Source organism: Papio anubis, chromosome 18 (genome assembly GCF_008728515.1).
Source record: "Papio anubis isolate 15944 chromosome 18, Panubis1.0, whole genome shotgun sequence".
In the NCBI taxonomy this organism is placed as follows: Eukaryota; Metazoa; Chordata; class Mammalia; order Primates; family Cercopithecidae; genus Papio; species Papio anubis.
The window spans coordinates 61,645,998-61,671,737 of NC_044993.1; the positions used below are offsets into that span (position 1 = coordinate 61,645,998).

At 47.1% G+C, this 25,740-nt stretch overlaps 1 protein-coding gene, 1 long non-coding RNA gene and 1 other non-coding gene across 11 annotated transcripts in view; 2 read left to right on the forward strand and 1 right to left on the reverse strand.

Moving 5' to 3' along the window:
* Positions 1–25,740, reverse strand: part of SNX29 (sorting nexin 29) — a 588,023-nt gene that overhangs the window by 247,550 nt on the left and 314,733 nt on the right. The gene's annotated exons all lie outside the window — the stretch shown is intronic.
* LOC116271231 lies at positions 17,878–22,837 on the forward strand. Of its 2 annotated transcripts, none has more exons than XR_004179666.1 (3): positions 17,878–18,007; positions 18,113–18,232; positions 22,673–22,837. It is a non-coding gene; the product is annotated as an uncharacterized LOC116271231 (long non-coding RNA). The 2 variants fall into 2 exon arrangements; XR_004179665.1 differs by lacking the exon at positions 22,673–22,837 and adding an exon at positions 19,148–19,234 and having other exon boundaries at positions 17,883–18,007.
* Positions 22,921–23,038, forward strand: LOC116271394. The gene has a single exon (XR_004179952.1). It is a non-coding gene; the product is annotated as a small nucleolar RNA ACA64 (small nucleolar RNA).

Below are 25,740 nucleotides of genomic sequence, written 5' to 3' on the forward strand. Positions count from 1 at the left end.
CTGCCCAAGTCTCCAGCTGCCTGGCCCCTTCTCATCCTGAAAGGACACCTGCACAGAGGGAGACCTCCCCCTGGGAAGTCAGCGTCCGGCCCTTCACTCTCTCTCTCAAGCGCACTATGTCTTAGCACGGTAGTAATTAGTTTGTTCATTTCTCTCTTTAGGACCCATCTGTGTCTGCCCCAGTGGACGGTGACCGCAGAGAGGTGGCAGCTCCCCAGGAGCAGGGAGACCCGTGACAAGATGCAGCCACGCCCAGCCAGGAGCTGTCAGGCAAGGCCTCCTGGAACCCGCATTTCCACAACCTACTCTGGTTTCTTCCCATGTGGGAGGTTGAAGAAACCTGCCACCAAGGAACTAATTATGGCTGAGCCCAAGCAGTTCTTGCCTTCCAGGAAATTTCCAAGACAAAGGGTGTGCACCCCTCCCCCTTCCTGCTTTGATGTCTCCATAGTTAACAAAGCTGCAGTGATACTGACCGCCCAGGGCTGTGGTGTGGATCTGGGCTGAGCTGCTCTGGTCATGCAGAGCCCAGAGCACACTACAGAGAGCTATGGCGGAGATCATCTTCTCTTCTCCTGGCAGGTCAGTTTCCTGGTCTGTGAAACGGGCCCTCCTCATTGCTACCTCACTTCCTGCGGGATGACTTAATGCAACATCACAGATGAACAGTCTGGCTCACAGCCAACAGACACTCAACAAATGGCAGCTGGAAACACTGCATTTTTATATGGGAGTGTCTCTGAAGAGGTGGGATAGGAGTCCTAATTTTTTCTTAAGACAGGGTCTGGCTCTGCCACCTAGGCTGGGGCGATCATAGCTCATCATAGCCTCAGTATCCTGGGCTCATGCAATCCTCTCACCTCAGCCTCCCCAGTAGCTGGAACTACAGCTATGCACCACCATGCCCGACTAACTCTTTACTTTTGTAGAGATGGTCTATGTTGCTTGGGCTAGTCTCAAACTTCTGGCTTCAAATGATCCTCCCACAGTGCTGAGATTGTGGCAGGCCAGATCTCACTAACACAGCAGGCCTCTGTAACAATTGTTTCGGCACTGACTAAGTGGTGAAGTTAAATATTAAAAGCTGAGAGAGGCCGGGCGCGGTGGCTCAAGCCTGTAATCCCAGCACTTTGGGAGGCCGAGACGGGCGGATCACGAGGTCAGGAGTTCGAGACCATCCTGGCTAACACGGTGAAACCCCATCTCTACTAAAAAATACAAAAAACTAGCCGGGCGAGGTGGTGGGCGCCTGTAGTCCCAGCTACTCGGGAGGCTGAGGCAGGAGAATGGCGTAAAAACCCGGGAGGCGGAGCTTGCAATGAGCTGAGATCCGGCCACTGCACTCCAGCCTGGGCGACACAGCGAGACTCCGTCTCAAAAAAAAAAAAAAAAAAAAAGCTGAGAGAGCTAGTGCCCTTATACAAAGGCTGGAATGTAACAAAAGCCCACCCCTAGTTGTGCCCAGGCCTTTCCTGGGCCTTGAAGCATGACAAGATAATGAAGGATTAAACAAGTATTATTGGGGGTGTGAAGAAACTCCCCAGGCCTCCACAAACAAGTTTACTGGGGGTCTGAAGGGACTCCCCAAACCTCCATGATTTAGCAGGAGACAAGATAAGGGCAATCACGTCCACACCTGGACCCATTTAGATTAAGTAAATTTACTGAGGCTCCAGAGGAAGGTCTTCAGGACTCAGACCTTAGTTACAGACTAGAAAAGGCTAATCACTTAGGTCTTTAGAAGAATGCACACTGACACATGGACAGATAGCTTAGGAGGTATGCAAGCTCTGGGAAACTTTGTAATTTTGAGTTGGTCTGTGGATAACTTCCAGGCCTTCTCCCAGTACCAGGTTACAGAAATAAAAATTTTCTTCTCTCCTAGTTCATCTGCATCTTGTTATTGGGCCATGAGAATAAGCAGCACAACCCTTGGTTTGGTTTGGGAACAGGATTACATGCATAAGCCACCGCATCCAGCCGGGATCCCTCAACTTTTAAACAGCCCTGACTACTGCCCTGGTTTTACCTGTGGGTTGCTCACTCTTCCCCACCAACAGAGGATGGGAATGAAGCTGCCGGGTTCTGCCCTTCCAAGTCATGCCTCCCACCATGTGGAGTGTGTATCCAAGTCATGTTCTCGACTCTGACTGGAGGTAGAAAGTCAACACTCTACCATCCAGCGAACGATGCATCAGCGAGGACGCAAAATACCCAGAGAAAATTTTGAGTCACGCCGCCAAACGGGCCTCTGGGCAGAAAAAGCAGCCTGATCGAGGCCACTGCTGCTTATGGTTCAACAAAGGCCTGCCAGTTGCAAAATCTAGCAAGAACATGCGGGCTCCCAGGTGTGCGTGAGCTTGGAGGATGTGAACTTCAGTCCTGGCTCTGCTGCCCTCTCTAGAAGCAGCTCACTCTCTTGCAGCTGTTGGGGCTCATATGTGAAACGGGCCAAGGATGTCTCAGTCACAGCACTGCTGAGAACCAAGAACACCAAGAGCCAGCATGGGGCCGAACACAAGGTCGGTTCTCCATCGGTGGTGTGATGGTGGCATGATGACCACTGCCTCATCCAAGGCTGTTATTACCACTCCCATCCAAACTAACTGTGGTTCCCCCAGGCCGGTAGAAGTGGCAGGTGCTAATACGTTTCAGCTCTCAGTCGGGTCCTGGCCTGAATGCCTTATGTGCATTACCTCATTTCAGCCTCCCAGCACAGGGAGAGGTGTGTCATTAGCATCACCATTTTGCAGATGAAGAGACTGAGGCTTAGAGAGGTTAGGGAACCTATCCAGGCTCACTCAGTTAATAATGTTCATTTAATTCATTTTACACTAATTTCACAGTTTGTGTCTGCTGGCCACTAGGCACATGGTGGTGCATAAGATACACTTAGTCCCTGTGAAGCTGATGTCAGGTGTTAATTAAATGCACAATGAATTGCTCACAGGGTGAGGAAGTGAGAGTGTTAGGTGGCAGGACACAGAAATTTAAGCCATGTTATTTGTTCTTTGTGGCTTTACAAGCAGCAAGTTCCTATCCTTGAGGGAAGGGAAGCCATTGTGGTTCTAAAGACACAGGAAAGGCCACCAGGTTCTCAAGTCACCCTAGGACATGGAGCCCAGCTGCCCAAACTCCCAGCATCTCTCGATGAGTCACTGAGCCCCACTGTAAGGACAGCTTATTTGTGAGGGCTTCACAGAAGAGCCAAGACAGAGAGGGACACAGAGACGCCAGGAGGGAGACAAGGGGAGCCACCTGTTCAGACTGAGTCCCGCACATCTCGGGCCGGCGAAGTTTCCTGTGCCCAAGTGTGGCCCCGGAGGGAGTGACAGCCAGCAGCAGAGCCTTCAAAGGCCCGTGCATGGGCACTGGAGCAGTTGCCCCATGGATTGTTAACGTGAAGACAGCCCGCCACTCCCTTCTCCCGGGTCCTGGGCACCTGCAGAACAGGAAGGTGGACAGAGAAAACGTCTGGGAGAAACATCGTCTGTAACTGAATTTCCTCTCACCTGGGCAGGTAGGAGGAAAACCGGAAAATAACAATTCAAGTTCCATTCCACTTAATAAAGGAATCACTGAATGTGAGGTTTCTAGCTTCGTGATGGGCTCCTGTCCTAGCCACCACTGTATGATCGATTTTGAATCCAATAACCAGAATGACACTTTGAAAACCTGTCTCTACTCGACCCCCTCCAATAGCTCCCCACAAGGCCTCAGAAGATCTCACTTTCCACCCCCTTCGAGGATCACTGGGCATCAACCTGGAGCTCCTCGTTCCATCCCTGGGAGGGCTGCAGAAAGAGCCAGGAGGGAAGGGGATGCCGAGAAGTCAGGAGCAGAAAGGAGGCATGGGAGCGAAGGAAGTGTGCCTGCCCTAATCAAGTCCAAGCGAGCTGGACATTAAGATGTGGAAGGGGGCGCGGGGAGCATAACAAGGACCTTTAGAGGGCACAGAAGGAGTAGGAGGGAGGCCCCTGAGGTGAGAGAAAGCAAGATCCTGATTTGGGTAAGAAGAGGGCTTTTATTTTGAAATGGAGTTTCACTCGGTCTCCCAGGCTGGAGTGAGTGGCAAGATCTGGGTTCACTGCAACCTCCGCCTCCCCGGTTCAAGCGATTCTCCTGCCTCAGCCTCCCAAGTAGCAGGGATTACAGGTGCCCGCCACCACACCCGGTTAATTTTTGTATTTTCAGTAGAGACAGGGTTTCCCCACGTTGGCCAGGATGATCTCCATTCATGATCCACCCGCCTCAGCTTCCCAGAAGAGGCCTTTTGAATCTGATGAGAGTTTAGACACAAGTCAGCCCCGTTCCTGGGGAATCTATCCCAAATTCTTCCAGCCCCACTGGCTACAGCCAGTCCCTCCAATCTGCCAAGCTCTCCTGCTTCTAGCCTTGACCTTTGCTGTCTCTCTGCCTGGGATGCTCCCCTCCTAGATCTTCGTACTTCAAGCAACATCTCCTCTCCCCAGCCAGCAGTCACCCGATCACATCACCCCATGTCTTCTTCAGAGCACTTCGCTGTATCCGAGAACAGCCTGGCTAAGCAGTTGTGTATCCGTGGACTGCCTATCTCACTCATTAGAAAGGATCTTCCACAGAAGCAGAGGCCTGATGCAGCTCACCCCATTACATCTGCAGCCCCTGACCCAGAAGAGAGACCTCCTGATTTACTAACAATATGGACAGTCCTTTAGAGCAGGGGGTGACAAACTCTCTACCATGAGTCAAATCCGGCCCACCATCCATTTTCGTAAATAAGGTTTATTGGAACTGTATTAGTCTATTAGGGCTGTGGTAACAAAATACCACAGATGGTTGTTCAAACAACAGAAATCTACTTCCCACAGTTGTAGAGGTGCAAAGTCCAAGATCAAGGTGCCGGCAGGGTTGGTTTCTCCTGAGGCCGCTCCACGGCTTACAGATAACCATCTTTTTTGCTGCGTCTTTACATGGTCTCATCTCTGCACGCACACAAGCCCCATCCTAATAACGTTTCATCTTAATTACCTCCTTAATGGCCCTGTCTCCATAGACAGTCACACTGGGGGTTAGGGATTCAATATGTAATGATGGGGGCAACACAATTCCGTCCCTGTAACAAATGAGCATTGCTGTGTTCTGTTTACATATCATCTCTGGTTGCGTTCCTGGAATGACAGCCAAGTTGAGTGCTGGAAGCAGAGGCGTTAGATCCACAAGGTGTGAAGAATTTACTCTCTGGCCACCCTTTATGGAAGGAAAATACTCATCCCTGGTCTGGAGCAAGGCCCCTGCTGTTCGACATATCACAACAACAGTCATTTTCCGCATTACTCTCAACTGGAAGGCCCCACTGTGAAGCCCACTCCAATGCACCTGGCTCCTCTTACTCTGCGTCACAGTCACCAGTGGTTCTATCATTCCCCTGAGACAAAGGGAGTCAGCCAGGCCTCCCACGATTCCAGAGGATGAAACCAGAGACTACAAAGTACAAGCCCACGAAGTCATAATTAAGATATACGCAGAAAATTAGGGAACAGAATTGCCTGTCAAATGCCAGCCCCAGAGCAATTTCGTGGAACTTGTGGTTTGCTAATACCACAGCCATTAATAATTCAGAAACCACTCAAGGATTATTGAGAAGACGAGACTTTGGTGCCACAGGCCTCCTGGTAGGAGACAAAATGACATCGTGTGTGTCATCTTTTAGCCACGAAGATCTATCAAGGGCAAGGACGTGATGGCTTTTTTTCTTCCCGCTGCTTGTTTCTTTCTGCTTAACCACAGTTTCAATCAGAACCAATTCAATTTAAGACTGCAACGGCTAACCATCCCCCAACATCCTTTTCGATTTTGTGTTACAGAACCCACCAAGTTGTAGAATCAAAGAACCTCAGTTGCAAAAGCTCACAGGAAAGACGATGCTGAGGAAACAGCTTTAAGTTTTTAAGATAAAGACTTAACTGCTGTTTCTTGCATATCAGGATCCATTCCAGCCTATTCACAAACATTAACTCATTCAGTCCTCACAACAAACCACTATTAAGACCTTCGTGTTACAGATGAGGAAAATGAGACGCAGAAAGACTAGGTAACTCGGCTGAGGCCACACGGCTAGGAAGTCACGGAGCCGAGAGTCCAACCCGGGCTGTCTGGCTCCACACTCCACTCGCAACCACCACTCTGTGCTGCTGCTTTCAGGTATAAACTGTGTGCATACGTTACATCTGCAGACCATTCATCCAACAGGTATTTCTACAATTAACAAGCTGGGTACAGTGGCTCATGCCTGTAATGCCAGTACTTTGGGCGGCCAAGGCAGGAGAATCGCTTGAGACCAGGAGTTTGGGACCAGCCTGGGCAACACAGAAAGACCCCAGCTGTACAAAAGTTAAAAAAAAAAAAAAAAAATAGCCAGGCATGGTGGTGGCATGCGCCTGTGATCTCCCAGCTACGCAGGAGGCTGAGGTGGGAGGATCACCTGAGCCCAAGAGTTGCAGGCTGCGGTGAGCTGTGATTGCACCACTGTGCTCCAGGCTGAGCAACAGAGTGAGACCTTGACTCTATAAATTTAAAAAAAAAAAAATAAATAAGCGAAAGAATGATTAGCTTAGAAACCAAAGACCTGGACTTGAGTCTTGGCCCTCCTAGGCCCTCCACTTAACAGCCAGATGGTTGTTTTTGAGGCTCAGTCTCATTTGCGGTAAAGCAAAGATCATAAATACCCTCTATGTTATAGGAAGCCATTGTCATAGGATTCAGCTGAAGTGGCTCTAATTTACTGATCTCTGTCACATACAGCATCACTGACTCAACCGATACCAGTGGGGCAATTAAGACTCCACACCTGGCACTGGGTGAGGTGTGGGGGATGCAACAATGAGCAGAATGGGCCCCTCGAGGGGCCCTGAGTCAGCTGCTATAATACATGTGAAACAAACGCTGACAAGAAGAACCACAGAATTCAGAGCTGGGACGATGCTGCAAGGGATGGATGGAATTCCACAAAAGGACTGACGGAGACTGCCCCAGTTCATACTGGCAGGTCATGAAAGGTGCTTCTTACCTGGCAGGAACTTATCAAGCCATGGTGGCAGGGACTTTCCCAGAAGAGAGAAAGGCAGGTATAAAGGCCCTGGGGTCAGCCTGTGGTTAGGCACCACCATTTTACCCCTTCTGCAACTCAGGGCGTAGGCATAATTATCCTTACTTCAGACGCATCAACCAAGCTTCTCAGAGGTTTAAAAAACTCAGGCCAGGTGCAGTGGCTCAAGCCTGTAATCCCAGCAATTTGGGAGGCCAAGGCAGGTGGATCACCTGAGGTCAGGAGTTCAAGACCAGCCTGGTCAACATAGCGACATCCTGTCTCTACTAAAAATACAAAAATTAGCCGGGCATGGTGGTGGGCACCTATAGTCCCAGCTACTCAGGAGACTGAGGCAGGAGAATCACTTGACCCCAGGAGGCAGAGGGCGTAGTGAGCTGACATCGCCCCACTCACTCCAGCCTCAGCAACGGAGTGATATTCCGTTGAAAAAAAAACAAAAAACAAAAAAAACCAAAAAGTCTCCCCAGGGTCCGAAACTCCTTTATGACAATGCCAGGACCTGAAAAGCCAGATCCCCCTGACTCGGAAGGCCATCCCATCTCCAGCAAGCCTCAGCATCTTCTGTGAAAGGGCTTTTAAAGCAGTCTAAGGATGAGGTCTACCTGGTTGTCTTAGAACGCTCACAGGAATGTCTGCGTGTGAACTTAGTAAAACTCCTTCTATCTCCATTACCTACGAGTAAATAATATATCAAGAATATCAGCTTTTCCCTGACCATGGAAGTTATTTGGCCGATAAATTCCAAGGACCACTTGGAAGCTCTCCCCCTCTGTCCTAAAACCAAGCAGAAACATCTGACACTCAGCAAAGAAGGTTCTTGAGGAGGGGGAGATGAAGTACAAGATCTGAAGCTCCAAAGAAATACGAGACCCCCTGGCCTCCCGTGCCCTCACGCCTCACCTCTGCTTTGGCTCCTGGAGCTTATTTCCTGGTAAAACCTGCCCCGATGGGACACTTCATTTTCATCTACATTTACAAGGAAAAGCTGTTCCTGCAGACGAACAGGGTTTTCTCAAAAACGACCCTCACTCTCACCAATGGCCCAGAGTTAGGGGAAAGTCTCTACAGTCCAGTGGCCAGCTTTTCAACTCAACCTCCGCTACGCGTCTATTATACCCAGGCTCTGGCTGCGCGCTGGAAATTCAGAGATGAGCAAGCCCTGACTAAACGACAGTGTGGCAAGTGCTGTGCTAGATGGACATGTAGGGGGCTGGGACGGGGACATTCATTCATTCATCAAATACGGATCAAGCACTGCAACTGCTAAATAGCCCCCAATATCCTTTTTGCCTTGAGTTATAAAACCCACCAAGTTGTAGCTGGACACAGGGCTGCAAGACAAAGACTGCATTTCCCAGCTTCCCTTGCAGCTCAGAGCAGCCATCTGAGTAGCTAAACTCTGTCCAGCAGGATGTGGAAATTAGCGATGTGAGCAACTTCTGGATCACACACCCTTCCCGCAGGCCAGTGTAGCAACAAAACAGAAGAAACCGGGTCCCGGTTTCTCGTGGAAAACAGCTGCCTACCTACCCCACACCTTCCACTTCACATTTTCATGCAAAGAGAGAAATAACTCTACCTTGTTTAACCCAATGATAAGCTATGCTCAGTTAAACCAACACTCTCATTAAAACAAGCCCCAGTTGTGTGGCTGCCATCCTGCTCCAGGTGCCAGAGATACAGCAGAGATGGACAGAGATGACCGAGGTCTCTGCCTCCAGCACCTCACATCTGAATTGGTGACAGACAACATACAAAGAAACAAGTAACTCAGACTGTGTTTTTTCGAAGGAAATAAGCAGGGTGAAGGGTTGGAGATGAATTTAGGCATGCCCAGCCATGCTGTCTCAAGGAAGGGAAAGCTCAGACCTAAGGGCAGAGGGGCCAACGGCCTTGGGAAGAGCATTTCAGGCCGAGGGAGCTGCAAGCTCACACGCCCTGCATCTCCTGGAGGAAATGGGAGGTGGCCAGCATGGTGCAGTCCAGCAAGCAGAGGAAGCCAGGAGCCAGGAAAGGAGGACAGAGGAGGGTGTGAGCCCTGCCTGGGAGGTCCCTGTGGGCTACCCAGAGAAAATAACACCCGGACAGGGGCGAAAATAATGTCATGGGGTGAGAGGGTGTGTTTGGAGTAAGGGCTTCAATTCCTGTTCCCTTTGTAATGGAAACTGGTGGGAGAGACCTCTACCCATTCCAGCAAGCTCTGGGAGGAGAGACACTGGAAGGTTAGAAAGAAGTTTCTTTACCTAGGGTAGGGGGCGGGGGTTCAGAAAATCACTCCCTGAAGTTCCCAACAGGGTTTCAAGTGAAGAACTTCATTTTTTAGCAATGCAGCTCTGCCCTATAGAGTTGACTAGGAAGGACCGGCCCTCGCATGTAACTTTCTTTTTACAAGAAGCCTTATTCACTGTCTTTTTATTACAATTTATAACTAGGTTATGGTCCTCCCAGGGAAGCCCCATCTCATCACTTACCTCCTTCCCTCCTTCCACAGCTGTTACTGAGGAAAGAACAAGCCTCTCCTGTGGGGAATGTGCTACTTCTTCAGTTATTTTGCCCTGAATTGATGGGTTTGGAGACTGTCTTTCCTGCTGCGGGTCACTGCTCCTATGTGCCAGGATGCCCTGGGCAGCTCCCATCTTGCCTTCTTTTTTTTTTTTTTTTTTTTTTAAGCTTTACTGAGGTTTAACCAACAAACAGCACAGTGCACATATTTAAAGCATACCATTTGACAAGTTTTGACATATGTTTACGTTTATGAAACCCCCATCACAAGACACAGGACATGTCCATCACCCCCAAAGGTTTCTTCAGACTCCTGGTAACACCACCCTCCCATCCTGTCGCCAGACAGCCAGTGATCTGCTTTCTGTCCCTACAGATTAGCTTGCATTTTCCAGAGTTTTCTATAAATGGAATCATACAGCATATGCTCTTTATGGTCTTTTTTTTTTTTTCACTGGCACAATTATTTTGAGATTCATCCATGCTGTTACGTGTGCCAGTGGTTCATTCCTCCTTGACACAATTTGTGTATCTTTTCACCGCCAATGGCCATTTGGCCTTTTCTAGTTGTAGGCTAACACAAAGTTGCTCTGAACATTTGTGCACAAGTCCTTGTGTGAATGTGTATTTCCTTTTCTCTCAGATAAAACCCTAGGAGGGGAATGAGAACCTTGCCTCTGAAGGTGGAGTATTATCTCATTGTTACCTGCCTTTTTCGGGGTGAAGTATTAAGAGTAGCATTTCAGTGAGTCTCTCCTGATGCAGTGCATATATGATCTCTGACATGAGAACTTTAGCTGGTGCAGCAGTAAACACTGTATGTCAACTATGCGATGTGTATGTACGTGCATGCATCTGTGTGCATGTGTGTGCACATGTGTGTGTGCATGTGTGTTCACATGTGTATGTGTGTGTGCATGTGTGTGCATGTGTGTATGTGTGCATGTGTGTGTGCACATGCATGTGTGCAAGCATGTGTGCACATGTGTGTTTATCTTGGTGATCCTGCTTCTGATTGAACTCTGCTGCATATTTAGCTCAATAAGTATCAAGACAAAATACAAACTCGCACCGAGCTGGAACTTCAGCTGCAGAGTTGAGGGGATACGCATAGACTTCAGGCCAAGGGTAGGGGATGGTCAAAGGCACCGCATGACACCTACGCAGGTGCCTTCAACTCCACTGCCCTGTCTAAGGGAAACCCTTCCAATTCCTCCAAACCACTCAATACCTGCAGCCAGATACTAACTGGCAGGAGCGATTTAACGGTGTTGAACACATTCACTTCAAGTAACGAGTGAGAACCCGCCTCCCTCTGAGAATCACTGTGAGCACCCGTTCATTCACCACATGCCCAGGAAAGACCTGCTACGTGACAGGTGCCACAGTGGGCTCTGGGACACCATGGTGAACGAGTCAATCTCTGCCCTCAAGGAGTGGATGAGCTAATGCAGAAGCCAGACAGGACACAAATAAATGTCTCTGCTGGATGCTACCAAGAAAAATGAGACAAAGAGGGGCCAAGAGAGCGACAGATGGAAGGGGACAGGTTACTTGCAGGGGGATCAGGGAAGAAGGGCTTCCAGGGGGATAAATAACTGAGCAGAGACCATGCACTGCCTTCAGTGAGCCCTCGCAGGCTTTAGGCTACTGTTGCACTGGGAGGCTAGAGCTTAGGTAGCCCCTATCTGTGCATCTCCCCAACTTGAGCACCAAAAAGGCAGAATGAGGGATGGGGCTCAGTGGCTAACACAGTTCTGTCCACACCAAAGGTTGTTTGTCCTGAATGCAACTCAAACAGACCCTGATTACAGAGGAAGCCCACCTCTTCTCTCCCCTCTCTTCCTGTACACAGAAATCACAGCAGGGTTGTAGAACACCCAAGTAACTCCCAAACACACGTGGTGGGTAATCTTAGAGCAGTTTTTGTTGATGCTAATGGCCCAACCTCAAAGAGAGACAACCTTTCCATCGCCTCTCTCAAAGTGAAGCTTCCTTTGTAACAGTCTCTGCCATAACCATTTATGTTTGTCCCGTTAGCCCCAGCCCATTGTGACCTGCACTTTCCCGACTCATTCTCTCCTTCCTACATGCAACAGGCCTAACAGTCTTCTAGCGCTTTTCGACATAACAGACAGCTTACATAATCACACTTGCGTCCACTGGGACTTGGCATTCTTGTTTCTTTCGCTCATTAGATAAATAAATCCTTACATGTTGTCAGGACACTCCAGCTGAGAAATTGATGGACTTGTCTTTAATTTGTACCCATCTAGAAATACCATTTATGTGTAAATAGCAGTAGAAAATATTACACAGGCATTGCAACAGTCTGCCTTATACCTTAGAAGTCAAGGATATTTTCTGTCTTGTTTCCTGTTTATCCCTGGCACTCGGAGCCGTGACTAGCACACGGCAGGCACTCAGGAGGTATCTGCACAACAAGTCGACAAATATGAAGGAGGGATGACGATGGCACCCACCTGGCATGAGTGATTTGAGGATTAATGACAGTATCTGTAGAGGGCCCCGGGAGTGCCAGGCCACAGCAACAATCCAGCACGTGGCTGCTATTAAAAGGTTGATCCCTGCAGAAGGGATAACATGCCACCCAGAGCCTGGATGAAATCCGTAAATACCCCAAGTCCCATGGGGGAAACGTTCACATTACTGAACAATCCGAATGATACACAGTAGAGGCTGTGAGTCCCAGAAGCCACCATGAGCAGGGAATTCCGTGGAATGCCACTTGGTGGGGACAGATGAGCAGTAGGCATGTATGTGCCTGCCTGCCAGGTGTCAGCACCACCAGCGAGGTGCCATCTCTGCTGCTGGTCGGGAAAAAACCCTCAGAGCAGGGACCATGCATCACCTTGAGCAGTGAGCCCTTGCAGGCTGTAGGCTTTTGTTGCATTGGGAGGCTAGAGTTTAGGTTGCCCCTGTCTGTGCATCTCTCTCATTTGAGCACCATGAGGGCTGGACTCAGTGGCTAACACAATGCTCTGTCCACACCAAAGGTTGTTTGTCCTAAACACAACTCAAACAGACCACGATTGCAGCGGAAGCCTGCCTCTTCTCTCCCATCTCCTGCTGGGCCAGGAGTTCAGAAGGTCAAGGTCAGTGGGGAAGTGAAGGTCAACATGAGAGGATCTCAGGGTAGCAGCACTTTGCTGACTGATGGAGATGTGTTTTGCCATTTTAACGATCAACACAGCTACGTTGGTGCCTACCAGCCAAGGCCGAGCCTGGTAGAAGGCATCTGGGCCTTGACCACTGTGCAGACAGGCAGGCTTCAAGACAGATTCTCCAAGCCATTCCAGGCTCTGGCAGATCCAAGACCATTCATGACCCCGTGTGGCCTCTGCATTCTACCACTGACAACTTCTCCCCTCTTCTTGGCCTAGGCGTTCAACAGGCAAATGTTTGACACCTATTAAGCTTCCCAACTGTGTGCCAGACACAGAATAAAGTGGGGGAAAAAATGTACCCAGACCAGCCCTGCATGAAGGCATCCACACCCCATTCAACATTCACAAATGTGAGAATTCACATGCCTGGCACTGTCCTCATGATGTTAGTGACATCACCTCATTTAATGACAGGAACTGCATTCCTCATTTGATACTGGAAGACACAGTTCTTTCTGTGGCCTTAATAACCTGACTCACCGTCTATTCCACACCTTCCCTCAGCTAGGCACCTGCATGTAAAACCATTCATCCTCGTGACCATATGCAGTTGGCATCACCATGCCATGTGAGCGAGGGGAAAATGTGGTTTAAGAGTAGTCAGAATTTCAATGCAACTCTTTCTATATCAAAGCCATTACAGTTGACAGACCACTATTCTGAAATCCATTGCTAAAATAAAATATCCTGTCCACAAACTGTTTAAGAAGAGGGAAACGGAGGTTCAGAGGAAGGGGCCTGGATTCAGGGAACTCCTCTCCCTTGTGAGGCCCATACTGAGCACCTACTCCAGGTCCCTCCAAAGGGTGACTCTGCTTCCCTCATACCCTTCCCCTGCGCGAGGGGTGCAGGCAGCCCTGAAGCTGTGATCACCGAAGCCCTCTCTTACGGCAAACCTTTGAAGAGCAGCCACTCTACCCACCTCCCCCAAAGACAAAGATTCTGCCCAAACTAGGGGCTGGCCACCAGTGAGTTACATAAGATAGCTCGGTTGACAAGGCTGCCCTTTGCACTCGGGTCCCTAGTAACTTTTCTGAAGAATTTCCAAAGTGCTGGGGAAGCAATATTGAATATTATCCCCAAAGGCCATGCCGCCGCAGCAGGAGCACTGTCATCAGCAGGGGCCTAACTCAGCGCAATCATCATTAAACTGGAAAGTTGCCTTCAATTTCCGCTGGAGGGAATGTAGATACAAAGGCGGCGAAACACGCATTCAAAGGCATTTACATGCTCAGCCCCGGCCAGGAAAGGACAAAGATTTCAAAGGCTCTGTAATACGCTAATTCTCCAGCCACAGCTTCTATTTCAACAAACAGCAAAACGAATTAAATGTCTGTTTTAAATCAGAACAGGTTACAGCTCGTCGGTACTCCACCTTGACGTACAGAAATGGACAAGGGCTTTGACCAAATTCTAAGTGGAAACACGGTCTTTCCCTATTCAAAGCCCAGAGAATTATAATTAAAAATTGTAACTAGGAATGGCACCATTCAGAAGTTTTCAGAGTCTGGGTGGGCAAGGCCCAGGTATCCAGCTGCAAAACTTGAGGAGGTGGCAAAAAGCTCAGTAATCGTAATAAATAATATTTCCATGCAATGCTTTGAAATACCAAAATTAATGCCAAAAATAAATAAATAAATCAATCTGTGGAGAACAAAATAGTAAAATTTTAAACCAGGCAGGAGGATAGGCTCAGGACCACTGATTTTTCCTCTGGCCTATGGCTCCACACTCTTGCTCCTTCTGAAGATGGTCAAGTGTGCCCAGAAAAGTGAAGGGACCTGCCAGTGTCACAGATACTGGTAGCTCAAATGTCTAGGGCTTGAGGCCCTCAGCGCTGTGCTCTTGGGTCCCTGTCACCTTGGGCAGGGACTACTGCCCTAGCCTTGCCCTGCTCCAGTCCTGACACCACTCTGCGGCCGGGAGGATCTTCGCAACACCCGAGTCTAACCTTGTCACATCTCTGCTAAGACTTGTCAGGTGGCCTCTCCTTTCTCACACTCATCAGCTAGGAAATCATGTATGGACTGCTCATATAAGGGGCTCAAAAGACCTATATATACGCAGACTGCATGCACAGACTTGAAATTCTAGTTCCCACAGATTTCAAATCATCAGAAAGCTGAAATAACCAGATTTTTATAGTGTCACACTATGATAATTGATGTTCCTAATTATGGCCTTGAGGCACGGCACGCTCTTTAACTGCCTTCTAAATTATCGAAGATCAAATTATGTTCAGTTGCATTTTAGCATTAAGTGTATTTTAATTATATTCTCATTCTTGGAAAATTAGTAACACGCACAGCTGAAATAGATGATCAAGGCAGCTTTGTGAATAAAACGTTCTGGATAAAGCCCAGCTTTCCAGAATGTTCTCACAAAATCATATTCTGCCATCATGCTAGGTAAATGAGAGTTTATAGTTCATATCCTCTTTTTAAAAAAAAAAAATTGTCACTTACATAAACAAGTGAATTATGGAGTAATATTCTTCAGGGAGGAAATAAAATAGGAGGAGGAGAAACAAGAAAATAAGTGAAGCTGACCAGGTGCGGTGGCTCACGCCTGTAATCCCAGCACTTTGGGAGGCCAAGGCAGGTGGATCACTTGAGGTCAGGAGTTCAACGCCACCCTGGCCAACTGGTGAAACCCCGTGTCTGCTAAAAACTAGCCAGGCACGGTGGTGTGCGCCTGTAGTCCCAGCTACTCAGGAGACTAAGGCAGGAGAATCACTTGAACCTGGGAGGCAGAAGTTAAAGTGAGCCGAGATCTCTCCATTGCACTCCAGCCTGGGAGACAGAGTGAGACTGTCTCAAACAACAACAAAAAAGCCAACAGTAAGATTAAAACCAAAACCACATGCCATAAGGTCTCCACTTTCGCTAAAGATGAGCTCACAGTTCCACCAAGCTTCTTGGAAGTCAAGACCAAAAAAAAAAAAGAAAACACAGTGACAGGATTCACAGCATCCAAAAGATCTACTACTTGGTCAAGGGAATCATTCCTGCTACTTATGCCTGGGAAAAATTTCTCTCGTGTACAAATCATTCCTATTACAGATGATATGCATAGGCAACAACTGCCTTACCAATGTGTTAATAGAAAACACCATGACGATTTTCAACAGGCTGTATCCCCTAACGTCCCAGGGCCAGACGTTCAAACCTCAAATGCCACTGAAAACGGGCAAGACAGGCTGAGCCGGGGGAACAGCAGGGAGAGTACAACTAAGTACTGTGATAAACCAGAAGGTGCACATCATTCTCAAGGACTCAGCTATGACTCCGCCCAGCCAACTGCTGCTATGTGGAAATAATCTGCCCAATGCTTCCAGAAAATCTAATTTTTTAAATTACAAAACATTTCAAGCATGCAAGAGAATAACTAACGCATATCTACATATAGGAAATGAGGAACCAACAAGACATATTATCTGTGTACCATCTTAAGGTACAGAACCTCTGAACTTTTGAGAACCTCTCTCCAATGTTGGCCCTCTCCCATGATCACAACCCTAATTTTTATGGTTACCATGCCCTTGCCTTTCCGTATAGCTTCCCGTAAGTGTGAATTCTTAACCTACCTCCTGTTCCATTCTACATTTTTCTCATCTTCTTATGAATGTGTCTGGCTATAACTCACTTTCTTCGAGCCACATAATTTTCATGAGATCCATCAGAACTGATGTGCACAGCTGAGGTTCATCCATTTTCGTAGCTGTGTTGATTTCTATGCTGTAACACACTTTGTGAAAATCTACTCTCCTATCGATGGATATCTAAGTTGTGTGGAATGCTTTGTCGTTGCGAGCGATGCTGTGAACACGGCTGTGTGTGTTTCTCCCGGTGCTCGTGGGCAAGTGTTTCACTAGGGTGGGGCTAAAATTCATCTGTATTTTAATACTGGTCAAACTAATTAAAATTTTTTTAAAAAAACAAAAGCAACTATGTGGACCAACTCCATACCTCTATCGGCTGCCAGCCTATAGCCTGCAACAGGCGGACAGCTTCATGGCAAATTGCAAAAGAAGATTCTCTGAGCAGTAAAATGGTTCAGGCTGCATTTGTTTCTGCCTTTTATCTAGCTTGTTTCAAGAAAAAAAGGGTCCCACGTTGATAGATCACATGACCTTTTGGCAGGTGTTTATAAACATCGTTTCTTGAAAATTATCTTTAAAACAAAATTGAACGGTGACGAGCTTGGGCTTGTCCTCACTAACACAAGCCCAGAGGTTTCTAAAGAGCTGAGATGGATCCTCTTAAACTAGAAGTGCTTTTAGAAAATATGTACTGGTGAGATTTCTTTTAAAATGCATTCTCCCTAACAATGTGGCCCCCAAGGCACTCCACGGCTTTTTATAAAAGGTGTTATGTAGCCTGAAGTTTCCAGAGTGACAGAACAGGAGAAACTACGGTCTGAATGTTTGTGTTCCCTCAAAAGCACATTGAAATTCTAACCCCCAAGGTAATGTATTAGAAGAGCAGGACCTTTGGGAGGCGCTTAAGTCATGAGGGCAGAGCCCTCACAAATGGGATTTGTGCCCTTATAAAAAAGGCCCCAGAGACCCCTCGTCTGTCCGCAACGTGAGGACGTGGCAAGAACGCACCCTCTATGAACCACAAAGTGGACCCTCACCAGATCCCACAGCTGCCTTGACCTTGGCCTTCAGAACTGCGAGAAATACATTTCTGTTGTTTCTAAGCTTCTCGGTTTACGGTATTTTGTTAAAATAGCCTGAACACACTAAGACAGTAGATAACACAATTGATAACAATAAACAGAAAATTACCGCATCAGTGCAAACAACATAAAAGTGTGCCTGCTGTAACTGTAGAAAGTGATTTTTATTTTTTGGAAATAGTTTCATAAAGTTTGACAGAACGTGGCCGCGGCCATTTGCTTACATTCAGCTGTTTCCATACCACTTCGATGGAGTTGAAGAGTTACGATGTCTGCCCCACCCACAAATCCCAACACGTCCACTCTCTGGCCCTTTACAAAAGAGGTTTCCCCATCTCTGTGTTACATCACTGGGTCACACACACATTCTAGATTCCGATACAGAAAAGACTGTAGGCACTGGGTCATTTCCTGCATTGTGAATTGAGACAGAACCAGATTCAAAGTAAATTACCTTTCTTTTGTATATAATTGAAATTTAGCTTCAGGATCAATATTCTTTAAACATGGTACAAGGGAGGATGACCAGCAGCCGCAATGTTAGGTAAGGAGGAAATGATAGTGTGACTATCGAGTGTTATTCGGGATGATGTCTGTAAAAGAGCTTCGACTCTGAGAAGGACTAAAATCTTTCTTTCTCTGTCCATAGGGCAAGGTAAATCATGACTAGAGTCCTCTCAGGGAAACACTAGAATGTTCATGCCGCAGTCTCTTAGTGCCGGTCTCATGCAGAGTCCATCCTCTGAGTCAGGATTCAAAGGGAAGCAAGGTAAGCTTGATCTCTACCTTCCTGGAAGTTACATTCTAGAGGAGAGATGGACCATAAAGAGCCAACACGATGTAAACTAGAAGACTGGGGATGTCAACTAGAAGACTGGGGATCCTGATATTTCAATCAAGAAAATAAAACTGGGCAATACGATGGATTAGCCAGATGGAAGGCACAGTCAGGTCAGACTGGACTGCCAGGGAAGGTCTCACTGATGCGGTGACACTGAATGGAGACCAGGAGGACAAGAAGCCAACCATCTGGAGATTTGGGGGAGAGGGAATACGGGAAACACATGGGCCCGGAGGGCGAAGTGACCCTGGCCCTTCCTAGAGGCAGGCTGACGGGGCTGGAGAGTAGAATGAGGAGTGTGGTGACAGGTGAGGCAGGAGATGTGGGTGCACACCAGAGTGTCTGCAGATTTGGAATCAGCTTCCAGAGTCCAGGAAGGAGTCGACACGTAGTACTCCCGGCAAGAGAAAATGGCAGGTTAGACTCGCGGTAGTAACGCAGATAGAAAGCAATGGCTGGCTTTATGAGATATTTTAGAAGGAACTATATAACTCATTGAGTGACTAGATGTAGACAGTGAGGGAAAGAGAGAAATCAAGGATGACTCAGGCTGTTTAACTTGATTAGCTAGCTGAATGGAACGTGGTGCCATTTAGGAAGATGGAGAAAACCGCAGACGAGCAAGTCAGGAGGAAGATCTGGGTTCTGCACTGGCCTCATTCGGTGTGAGACGCCTTTAAACCAGTGGTCCTCAAAGAAGGGTATTTTTGCTTCTAAGGGCAGAGTAGGGAATGTTGAGAGACATTTTTGGTTATCACAACTGGGATAGGGAGATGTCACCAGCATCTAGTAGGTAAGGCTAGTGGGGAGATGTCACTAAACACCCTGCAACGCACGGGACAGCCTCCCACAGCAAAGAGCTACGCAGTCCATGTCATCAAGACTGAGTTTGGGAAACCCTGCTTCAGACAATCCATGGAGATGTCATGAAGGCCGCTGGAGCAACGTGTGTCTGGAACTCAAAGAGAAGTCAGCGTTACAAGCATACATCTGTTTTTTCTCAACAGCTTGTTTTTCTTGTGTTGCTATTCTCTCTCTCATTCTTTTTTTAGCTGCTCTGCTGGGGAAAAGCAGTTACATAGGAATTAAAAAGGGATTGAGGTTAACAGATCTAGTAAAAACTGTCAAAACTATTAAGTCGTTCATAAACACTAAGGTAAAACACAATGCCAAACAGTGGAAGATAAAAAGAGAGTAAAATACACAGAGTAAAATATACAGCTTCGAGAAACCACTAAGCTGATCACTGATGATCGATGCTATCAGAGCACTGTCTCCAAGGCATCATGGGGACATGAAGGAAAATGTGATCAACTCTGCCTTGGTTGGAAAAAGTGGTGGAAGGTGGGAGGCAAGAAAGGGTTCTTTTCATTCATGTTAGAGAAATGCAAATTAAAACTACATGGAGATTACATTACTCAGCTACCAGATTAGCAAAACCTCGTAAGCAATTGTATTTATCCCAGCCAGTTGCAGTGGCTCACACGTGTAACCTCAGCACTTTGGGAGGCCAAGGCAGGCAGATCACCTGAGGTCAGGAGTTCAAGACCAGCCTGGCCAACATGGTGAAGCCCTGCCTCTACTTAAAATACAAAAAATTAGCCGGGTGTGGTAGCATGCACCTGTGGTCCCAGCTAGTCAGGAGGCTGAGACACGAGAATCGCTTGAACCAGGGAGGTGGAGGTTTCAGTGAGCCAAGATGGCGCCACTGCACCCCAGCCTGGGTGACAGAGCAAGACTCCATCTCAAAAAAAAAAAAAAAAAAGAAATTTTACTTATGCCATTAAGATATTTCTAGTGTAAGAAAAGGGATACAAATATTAAATCAAGGTAGGTAAGTAAAAAAAAAAAAAATCCATAACTCAAAATTTGAATTAGAAATATCTATATGGATCATAATATACAGTCTACTAAAAAAGAAGGGATGGGGTAGGGGAAAGGGAGGGAAGAGGCAGGTGGGGAAGAAGAAAGGGAAAGATTTTCTAGCTCTGAACACTGAAAAGGCCTAGAAACGATAACCAACCCAGCAGCAACAAGCCCCACCAACTAGATGATGCTGTACAAACACCTTTTCCCACCGGGCGCGGGGGCTCACCCTGTCATCCCAGCACTGTGGGAGGCCAAGATGGGAGGATCACGAGGTCAGGAGATCGAGACCATCCTGGCTAACCCGGTAAAACCCCGTCTCTACTAAAAAATATGAAAAATTAGCCGGGCAAGCTGGTGGGCGCCTGTAGTCCCAGCTACTCGGGAGGCTGAGGCAGGAGAATGGCGTGAACCCGGGAGGCGGAGCTTGCAGTGAGCCAAGATCGTGTCACTGCACTCCTGCCTGGACAACAGAGTGAGACTCCGTCTCAAAGAAAAAAAAAAAAAATTAAATCCCTTTTCCCAGTCAAGAAGCCAGGAACCCCTGGAGGAACAGGTGTTTCCAAGTCTGGGGCATGAAGTACAAGAATGGCCTAGAACACCTCGGCTTCCTTGCTTTGATGTCCAGTGTGATGGCAAAAACTACTCCTGAGGATTCAGGAATCAAACTAAACACCGTCCATGGGCAGAAGATAGGACAACTTGAATACCACAAAAAAAAATTACTGTGATGAACTGGAAAACATCAAATAGGTTTAAATACGTAAATTTGCAATGCTTTTTTTTTTTTTTTTTGAGACAGAGTCTCGCTCTGTCATCCAGACTGAAGTGCAGTAGCATGATCTTGGCTCACTGCAAGCTCCACCTCCCAGGTTCCAGCGATTCTTCTGCCTCAGCCTTCATGCCTGTAGCTGGGACTACAGGCATGTGCCACCATACCTAGCTAACTTTTGTATTTTTAGTAGAGACTGGGTCTCGCCATATTGGCCAGGTTAGTCTTGAACTTCTGACCTCAAGTGGTTCACCCACCTCGACCTCTCAAAGTGTTGGGATTACAGGCGTGAGCCACCATGCCTGGCCCTATTTTTTTTTTTTTTTTTAAAGACTCATTGGCCCTCTCTGGAGGAGAGAAAGGAACCAACTCATTATTATGTAAATAGATAAATAAAATAATCAAAGCCTTGGTTCCCCTGGCTTCCTCATTGCATTATGATGAGGTTAATGTAGCTAACAACCAGAAATATCGCCAGGCACATGGGAATCATGCCACATGTGAAAGCAACTGTGACTGTTGGCACTATACCCACATCGTCACCCCTGGGCCCTTGGGGACATCCACACCCAACCATCCTTGGCCGGTGAGAGGCAGCAAGGGTCCTCCCAGCCATGGGAGGCAGCAGAGGATGCCTGGTCTATTCTAGAGAGGAAAGTAAGAGAATATTTTCCATCTCGTCTAATTGTCAGGAAAATCTAGAAACACACAACATGCATATATATTGCCCTTACCAAGGGCCAGAAATTCTTCTAAATGTTAGATGCATGTTAACTTATTCTTCACAGTAACACTAGGAGGTAGGAACTATTACCATTCTCATTTTACAGATCAGAAAACTGAGGCTCAGAGAGGTTAATAACTTTCTCATGATCATAGACTTGTTCATTGCAAGGAAAGGTATAATCTGCACAGGCTTGTTCAGGATTCTGCAAAGTATGAAACCTTGAAGAAGGTAATAAACATCAGCCCTGCAGAAAACCACCCAGGGGACGAGGAGTCTAAGGAACTTATCTGTGTTATCATTATTGTCACTGTCATCATCATGTTACCAGTTATTCACTGAGCGTTCACTTTGAATTCATCATTCCACATCAATTATGCCATGACAGAAGTACTATTATTTCTTTTCTTTCTGAAACAGAGTCTCGCTCTGTAGCCCAGGCTGGAGTGCAGTGGCACAATCATGGCTCACTGCAACCTCCAATTCCTGGGTTCAAGCAATTCTCCTGCCTCAGCCTCCCAAGTAGCCAGGATCACACACATGCACCATCACACCAAGCCATTTTTTTGTACTTTTAGTAGAGACGGGCTTTTGCCATGTTGGCCAGGCTGGTCTTGAACTCCTGGTCTCAAGTGATCTGCCCACCTGGGCCTCCTAAAGCGCTGGGACTACAGACATGAGCCACTGCACCTGGCCCATAAGTGCTCTTATTATTCCACTTTCTGGAGGTGAAAAGTAAGGTTCAGCAAAGTTGGGAAGATTTCCACAGTTGTTCAGTGAAACACAGGTGGAGCCAGACTTGGAAGCCAGTCAACGATATTCCACAGCTCACATTTTCCCCCAGCTTTATTGAGGTACGATTGACAAATAAAAATTGAATACATTCGAGATATACAAAGAGATGAGGTATGTGTACACCGTGTAATGACTAATGCAATCAAATGAACACATCCATCAACACCCACAGTTATCATTTTTTAACTCTGTGATCTTTATCACACAACAGGGGGTGCTGAGGACACTTCAGATTTCTCTTAGCAAGTTTCAAGTAGGAGAGGCCAGGATAAGGGAAGGAAGCCAGGGATGCAGAGGAGGAGAGCAGTGAATACACACATCAAGGAAAAGAGCTTTGGCTTGGGGGAGGTCATTATTTCTGTGTAGAACAAAACAAAACCAATAAACAACAACAAAAAATCATAAAGACCATTTTTCCAGCCCAGATTTTGACACTGAGAAGTGGTACATCCTACTGGCATTGGTTGAAAATCACCCCCGGGCTTTGGCCATGGCTGCAGGCGAGATTCGATGCCCAGAGCCTCAGCTCACCACACACTGCCCCGTGTGTGGCGGTGAAACCCAGGCCCCAACGGATGCCGTGGCCTCCACCCCAGCGCCGCTGCTGGTGCCGTCTGCCTTTGTCTCCAGCCTCCGACCCCTAACCCTGTCTCCCCTCCATAGCAGGGGAAAAAAAGTGGTATGTCCTAGAGGAGTGGTTCTCAACCAGCAGGGATTTTGACCCCAGAGACATGTGGCCACATCTGGAGACATTTGTGATTATCACAGTTGGGGGGAAGGGGGTGCCACCAGCATCAAGTGGGCAGCAGCCAGGCGTGCCATGAAACATCCTACTACACACAGGACGGCCCCCATGACAAAGGATTCTGTGGCCCAAAATGTCAATAGTGTTGGGGTTGAGAACCCTGGCATAGAGCAAGTCACCTGACCTAGCTGGGCCTCACTTTTGTCCTTTGTTAAGTGGTGATAGCCATGTTTACCCTTCATTACCCATGTTTACCCTTCATTAAAGTATTTATGAGCAGTAAATATATCTACTGTCTGGCCCATGACAGGCACTCAAAACAGCAGCTGACACTAATGGCATAATCATCCCTGTCAGCATCACCACCATCATTAAGTAGGAGAAGTACCTGCATTAGGGATTGGCACAATGTGACCTGCTGGCCCCCTGCCTGTTTTCGTAAATAAAGTTTTATTGGCACTCAACCATGTTTACAAATTGTCTTGGGCTGTTTCACTGCTTCGATGGCAGGGGATCACATGGCCCACAACACCGAAAGATTTTACTATTTATCTCTTTATAGAAAAAAAGTCTGCTGGCCTAGGAATGATCAAGAAATGTGAAGTGCTATATGAAAAACAAATTGTTATAATTCTGATGTGTCAAAAAAAAATTGTAGGAAATTTCTTTCTTCCCCCTACATGTGTAAGGGCCATGGGCACAAAGTTACAGGTGCAGAGCATTCTAATTGCTGAAAGCCAATTTTATCCACTCGATTTTATCACTTTTCATCAAAATTGACCACCACTTTGCTTTAAAATACACGCCATCATAGCAGTTCAAACCTCTAACACCGGGAAGGCAGTCATTATGATACTTACAGAGAAACTGAGATCTGATATCTCGCTCTCCTCCCAAGCCAGAGCACAGGAAGGGGACAATTTTCCATTAATTTTAAAAGCTTTTTACCACCAAAGGAAGAAAATTTTTTCAGGAAGACAAAAAGATAATATTTTAGCATTTAAATCTAGTTTTCTTCACAAAGTGAAAATGATTTCTACATATTACATAGTAGGAATTGGGTTGTTACCATAGAACATATTTCATTTTGAGGAGAAGAACTGAGTTTAAAAGATTCATTTTTGGAAACGTTAATCTCGGGCACCTGGAGATGAAAGCGCTGGTGCACAGAAGTTGGTCTTTGTCGAAAGACAGTTTTCAAGTTTTTATAAGACTTATCTCCCTTCTCTACCTTAAAAATGGATTTAAAAAAAAAAAAAAACTACTTGAAGGGAATGGGGGGGAAAAAAAGAACCCAATTTCAATATCCTTTGCTAAAGAAATAGTCTTTGCTCAAAACAGGGCAGAGAGTCGCCTGTGTGACCCAGAGAAATAAGTGAATTGAAACTTTTCTAAAGTACTTGTCACTGTAAAAGAGTTGCTGAGAGTTTGCGCTGGCAAAGCTGAGTTTTCAGTACTGAAAATGGAACCTGTGAGTCACTCCGAGGAAGCCCGAGGAAACAGGGTATATTCAGCTCTCTGCTCCACCGGTTCCAGAGGTAAAATGTACCTTCGTCAACGGAAGCTGCAGAAAAAGCAGGATACTGATGGGAAAAAATTAGCCACGAAGGAAGTTGTGAGAGTTGTTTTCTCAAAAACAAAACTAAGAAAGCGGTGGGCGACTTGGCAAGCAAAAGTTCTTGGGTTGGTAGGAAGAGAAGGAATGTTCAGGGATTCTGGCAACTTCTCCTGGAAGGCTGGCTTCACTGCCCCATGGTGGGGTGTGTGCATATCCTTAAAGGGAGCCACTGACCCCACTGCCTATCATCCTAGGAAAGTCAACCCTGGGACGAGTAGAAGTGGAGAAGCAAGGACATGGGAAGTGACATCGTTTGGCTGTGTCCCCACCCAAATCTCATCTTGACCTATAGCTCCCATAATTCCCATGTGTTGTGGGAGGAACCCATGGGGATAATTGAGTCACTGGGGCAGTTTACACCATAATGTTCTCATGGTAGAGAATAAGTTTCACAAGATCTGATGGTTTTATAGGGGGAAACCCCTTTCACTTGGTTCTCATTCTCTCTTTGCCTGACACCATGTAAGACGTGCCTTTCACCTTCGGCCATGATTGTGAGGCCTCCCCAGTCATGTGAAACCGTGAATCCATTAAGCCTTTTTTTTTTTTTTTTTTTTTTTTAAATAAATTACCCAGTCTTGGATATGTCTTTATCAGCAGCATGAAAACAGGCTAATACAGGAAGGGGCAGTCATCTCTTCCCTGGGGCTCCAGCTGCGTTAGGCCTGGACACAAAGGCCCAGAGAGGTCCAGGGCAGTTCTAGTCCTCAGCCAAGCGACAGTCAGCCAGTAGGGAGGCAGGGAGCCAGGCTGGGGACATAGACAGGTCTGGGCTGTGACTGAAATGACCTGAACCTACCCAGAGACGAACTGTGTTCCCCACTGAGCATAGACAAAGGGCAGGGAGGCGGGACCAGCTAGCAGGCGACAGCTGTGAGATGGTGGCAGCCGTGAGATGGTGGCAGCATGAGCCCAC